Below are 6369 nucleotides of genomic sequence, written 5' to 3' on the forward strand. Positions count from 1 at the left end.
CCCATTGGCCCAGATCCTCAAATGTGTTTAGTCACTTAACTCCCAGGAGTGATTTCAACAGGAATTAGGTGCCTAAATAGCATTAAAGATCTAGACCATTATGCCTAACCATTTTTTTCTCCACAATTATCCTTTTATATTATGTTTGTTTTTCTTTCCAGAAAGAGTTTCCTTCTTTACTTGTATCTTGCATTGAATTCTCTCTCCTATAATATGACCACTGTTTAGCTGTATATTTATTTTGATTTACAGATTATGTTTAGGTGCCTATAACATAGTGGTCTTCTCTTTCTCCCTCTAAACACCCCCCCACCCTCTCACCCGCCTATTTATAATACGTCTGTTCTACATAGTACAGATCTTACAGTGCTTTACAAAAAAAAAAAAAAAAGTCTCATTCCAGAAAGGGAAATTGAAACAGAGAAAACGCACAATGACTTGCCCAAAGTCATGCAGCCTGTCAGGAATAGAACCCAATTCCCTTGATTCCTAGTCTAGCGTTCTAAACATGGTGCCTTCTGGAGATACCTTATGGCAACAACTATTTTCTGAATGACCCTACAACTATTTCCTCAGTGATGCTATTGCAGGCCTCGCCTGAAAAGGGGGTTTGCAGAACTGGAGCTGGATTAATTTTAAGGGAGGGTACCAGGTTTGGGTTGGGCCAGATCAAAGCAAATTGTTTGGTTCAGTTCAGTAGTAAAGCTATCTCATAAGCCACTCATTAAATTTTGGCCCTAAAAGGCCCACACTTTTCCCCTTTTCTTGAATGGTGAAAAACTCCTTGGATCAGCTGTTACAAGATTTTTGCTGTCTTCTTGGTTCTCATGACATTTTCATAAAATCTAAATCAAAATAGGAAAATAAGCCCCTTCTAGTTTGGGATTCTACCCAGAAGCAAAACTACAGTATAGCTGCAGGTCCAGGGATTTGAATCCTCTTTTCAGTGACAAAGTTCAAAGATGTTCTTGTTTTACTCTCTCTCTCTCTTTCTAACAATACCCCCAGTGAACCCTTCTCTCCACCTTCTGTGCTCCATTCTTGAACCACAACCCATCATCGGGGAACCACTTTGTGCAGATTACCTTTTCTTGCTGGGCATCAATGCCTGATGACGGTGGTGATGCCTACATGGAGTAATCCACCCTCAAAAACTGCATCGGCTGTGGCTCTGGAATGGAAACTTCAACCTTAATAAAATAAAGATTTTGTGACTTCCCTTCTGATATTTCCCCTCTTAGCACCACAGACCACTGACAGTTATCATCCTATATGTCCCAGATATCTCCAGGTGCCATAACAGCACCTTGGGATCATTGGTAACTGCAGAATCTTAGAGCAGGCTGGTCCAAAGGAATCCAAATTTTATTAGGCTATCTAAAATGACCGGCCAGCAAAGCAGGTCTTTCTGAAATATATAGTTCAACCAAACAAAGTAACTGGGCTCAGTGCAAGGGGAACTGGGTGAAATTCTATGGCCTTTGCCATACCGGAGATCAGATAATGATTTAATGGTTCCTTCTGGCCTTAAGAGCTGTGAATATATACATTAAAATAACATACCCATCAAACAACTTTTCTACTTTATTGAAGATAGGGGGAAAATATTCTTCTGTAACAGCATGGATTTTGCTTTCTTTGAAGATGGATTTTAAAAAACGTCTGCTTGTTCAGTCCAAAAATCCCTGGGACTTCAGCAGTTGTGACATAGAATCACAGAACTGGAAGGGACCTCAAGTCTAGTCCCCTGCACTCAAGGCAGGACTAAGGGACTAAGGCAGGACTAAGTATTAACGAGACCATCCTTGACAGGTTGCTCTTAAAAAAAAAAAAAAACAACACCTGCTCTTAAAAATCCCCAATGATGGAGATTCCACAACCTCCTTAGACAATTTATTCCAGTGCTTAACCACTCTGACAGTTAGGAAAAATTTCCTAATATCCAACCTAAACCACCCTTTCTGCAATTTAAGCCCATTGCTTCTTGTCCTAACCTCAGAGGTTAAGAACAACAATTTTTCTCCCTCCTCCTTGTAACAACCTTTTATGTATTTGAAAACTTATGTCCCCTCTCAGTCTTCTCTTCTCCAGACTAAACAAACCCAATTTTTTCAATCTTTCCTCATAGGTCATGGTTTCTGTAATCATTTTTGTTGCTCTTCTCTGGACTTTTTCCAATTTGTCCACATCTTTCCTGAAATGTGGCACCCAAAACTGGACACAATACTCCAGTTGAGGCCTAATCAGCACGGAGTAGAGCAGAAGAATTACTTCTCATGTCTTGCTTACAATACTCCTGCTAGTACATCCCAGAATGATGTTTGCTTTTTTTTGCAACAGCGTTACACTATTGACTCCTATTTAGTTTGTGATCCACTATGACCCCCAGATGCCTACTCCTCCCTAGGCAGTCATTTCCCATATTGTATGTGTGCAACTGATTGTTCCTTCCTAAGTGGAGTACTTTGCATTTGTCCTTATTGAATTTTATCCTAATTTACTTCAGACCATTTCTCCAGTTTGTCCAGATCATTTTGAATTTTAATCCTATCCTCAAAGCACTTGCAACCCCTCCCAGCTTGGTATCATCTGCAAACTTTGTAAGTGCACTCTCTATGCCATTATCTAAATCATTGATGAAGATATTGAACAGAACCAGACCAGAACCAATCCCTCCGGGACCCCACTCATTATACCCTTCCAGCATGACTGTGAACCACTGGTAACTACACTCTGGGAATGATTTTCCCACCAGTCATGCCCCACCTTATAGTAGCTCCATCTAGGTTGTATTTCCCTAGTTTGTTTATGAGAAGGTCATGTGAAACAGTATCAAAAACCTTACTAAAGTCAAGATATACCATATCTACCACTTCCCCCTATCTACAAGGCTTGTTACCCTGTCAAAGAAAGCCATCAGGTTGGTTTGAAACAATTTGTTCTTGATAAATCCATGCTGACTGTTATTTATCACCTTATTATCTTCTAGGTGTACATTCTCAAAAGTGATTCTACAGTCAAGGACTATGGAATCAATCTCAAATTTGTTTTTAGAATGGACCACATCCTGACAGAGAGATTGTCTCATGGATCCACCTCTCCTCTGTTTCTTGATTATACAGAGCATTTCCCATTCACAATTGCATAACATTGTGGTGGCAACTACAGTAATTGCTTATATTGGAAAGTAGTATTAGGAAAGTACACTGTTTTAGCTATCTTAGGCCTTGATCTTACAAACACATACATGCTTATCTTTACACACGAGTCATCCCTTTAACATCAGTGTGACTATGCATATGTGTAAAGTTAAGCATGTGTGTCTGCAGGATTCGGGCCACTGTACTCTAAGGCTTTTCCTAAACTAGTGTTAGATAATTTAATCCAAACTTCAACTTTAACTCAACCAGTTTAGCATGTCACTAAAAGTACAACTTGTCTTGACTGGCATTTTAGAAGGTTAATTAAATCGAGCTAACTAGCTAATACTATCTAATAAACCCTTAAATCCTAGTCTAGACAAAAACAATGTTTTGTTTGTTTTTTTAAAGTGAATCACCCGATCTGCTTTTTATTTTCATTTCATCTCTTCCCTTCCTACTCTTTCTCTCAGCTGGAAGGAGGGGACCAGCATCATGGAACCAGCCAGCTTTCTGCTGCAGACCACCAGCAAGTGTTCCTGTTTGGGAGACTGTTTGGGATTGCTCTTTGGAAACCACTGACTTATCTCCAAATTTAGCAAACCAAGACCTTTACAAATACAGGAACAAATAAGAATATAGTTGTGAAATGTACTTTAAAAACAAATCCATATTGGTTGGATTTAAATATCCCTTTGACATGGAACAAACCCAAACATAACAGCATTCAGCTATTCCATGACACCAAGAAAATGCAACTGCCTAGAAACAAAAAGTGAATTCACTAGTCTACTTTCCCTGTCCATGCGATGTGCAGGGTGAAAAGCAAACAAACAATTGATGCAAATAGTGAAAAATCAGTATAATTTCTAAAATTCTTTTGGCTTTAATAAGCTAAGGCCTTACTAGTAGTTAGCACAAATATGAAAGTTTTCATATCTTGACGATCTCCCTGGATTTCCAGGATCCAAGTTAGGAAAATTAAGAATTTCACATTTGTGGGCTGTAGCAGCCAGTATTATTGGGTCACAGGTAATATTAGGGCGACTCTCTTAGGGCCTGATCCAAAACCCATTGAAGCCAATGGAAAGACTCCTGTTGACTTCAATGGGCTTTGTATAAGGCTTTTATACAGATGGTTAAGTATGGTGTTCACTTCTAATCACAAGGTTTAGCAGGAAAGTGTATTACTCTCACAGAGGACCTCTGCAGATATTGGACCCAACCCTGCTTATATGGAACTACAACATGATGATTTACCTCAAGTGCAACTCAACCCCGAGGCAAAAACTGAAGCCTTCTATCATTATCCAGGGGACTAAGTAAAAGGCTCCAACTCACAGATCTTAGATTAGTATGAAAAATGGAATCAGAGGAAATACCTTTCTCCACAGTGGGTCACATTAATCCCTGGTATAACTCCATTAATATCAGTGAACCACATGTACGCTTCCTCATAAAATATGTTGCATGGGATCCAAGTGACATAGCAGTCAGTGAATTGTGCAAAGCTGGCCCAGTTTGCTTTCCAGTAGTTCCAGCGAGGGTTTTTTTATCGGTGCTCACAATAGGTATGGTCACTGTCCTTCAATCCTTACCATGTGAGAAGTTCTTCCATACACTGCTTATAGCTCGAACTAGAAAATGGGTTTCAACAGAACTTGAAGACTGGAGCCGTTTTCTTGGACCTGACAGCAGTTTATGATACAGTATATCGCACTAGTCTTCTGGTAAAACTGTCAGAGTTCTCCCAGCATTGGTAGTGGACATTATTGAACTTCTATGTCATGACAGGTGTTTTGGAGTACATATGGGAGACAGAACAAGTGCATGGAGAAGACAATCCAACAGTTTACCCCAAAGCTCTGTGCTTCCACCCACCCCGTTCAATCGGTACACAAACAACCTGCCGCTGATTCTGTCATGAAAGTTTATCTATGCAGATTATATTTACTGCAGTCTCCAGTTACACTCTTTCACTGAATTGGAGAATGCCAACCTGGCCAAGATGACAACCTACTGTAGCAGTTGGTGCTTCCAACCAAGTGTGACCAAGACAGTTTCAAGCATCTTCCACCACCACAACACAAGTGCTAAACTTGAGTTAGATGTCTCTCTCAACAGAAAAGAACTGAAACACAGGCAAAAATGGTCTACCTTGGTGTCACACTGCTCTTTGACTTTCCACAACCATCTTTAAAAGACTGCTGCCAAAGTCAGGACCAGGAATAATCTAAATCAACAAATCACCTGATGAGTGTCAGCTAAAGATGCTTGGAATGGTTTCCTTGTCACTGATCCAACCATTTGACCACCAGGATTTGACCTGCCATGTCACCTTTGGACTCTGCTGAACAGGTTTCAAACTGGCCAAGGAATATTTGCAGCCAGCCTCTACACATGGGGTCTTCACAATGACCCACTTTGTCAATATGGCCTCCGTTAGTCAATGGTGCATGTTGTTGACAAGGTGTCAACTGACTAGATTTCATGGTAGCCTTTGGGCTCTTCATTCTACTGATGAAGTTGCTGTCGGATGGCTTGGCAAGCACTGCAAATGCTAGAAGAAGCAGCTCAAAGTGGATGAGTGACTGGCTGGTGGCCCAGGTGAGGTCAGAGGGGCAGCCTTGCTTCCATTTGACAGAATGAAAAGTACCCTATTGTTCTGGATCATGGATGAGGTGGAGGTCATCAAGTGAGGCTCAGTCCAAAAGGTCAAATCCATTTTGATCTGACTTTCTGTATCCCCAGATGATGTGGTGGTATTAAACTCTCCAACATAGATGGCAGGGTGTGGGAGCTTAGGAAGAATATTTGGAGTAGGCCAGGATTGGTTAAGGGTCTTCTACACATTTGCCACTCTGAGATGGCTGACTCCTACAATATCCACTCTCACCAGATTTCAGAGCCTGGGGTCCAGCCTGAGCAGGAATATCTACACTGCTATTTTTAGCCTGTAGCACAAGCCCAAGTCAGTTGACCCAAGCTCTGAAACTCGCAGCCAAAGGGGTTTTTTTTGCAGTGTAGATGTGCTGTTAGACTAACACACCTGATTTGACTGTCTATGTAGATGCAACCACAATATATATGCTAACCTTAGAAGAAATTCAGCAATGACCCACCAGTTGGAGCAGGTAGACCAGGGATTTCTGAACAGGCATATAAATATTTTTTTTAAATCGTTTGCATTTGAAAGGTCCATTCACAAGTAGCTGCGCTGTTTAACATA

The sequence above is a fragment of the Lepidochelys olivacea genome (assembly GCF_965140295.1).
Source record: "Lepidochelys olivacea isolate rLepOli2 genome assembly, chromosome: 3".
Classification (NCBI taxonomy): domain Eukaryota; kingdom Metazoa; phylum Chordata; order Testudines; family Cheloniidae; genus Lepidochelys; species Lepidochelys olivacea.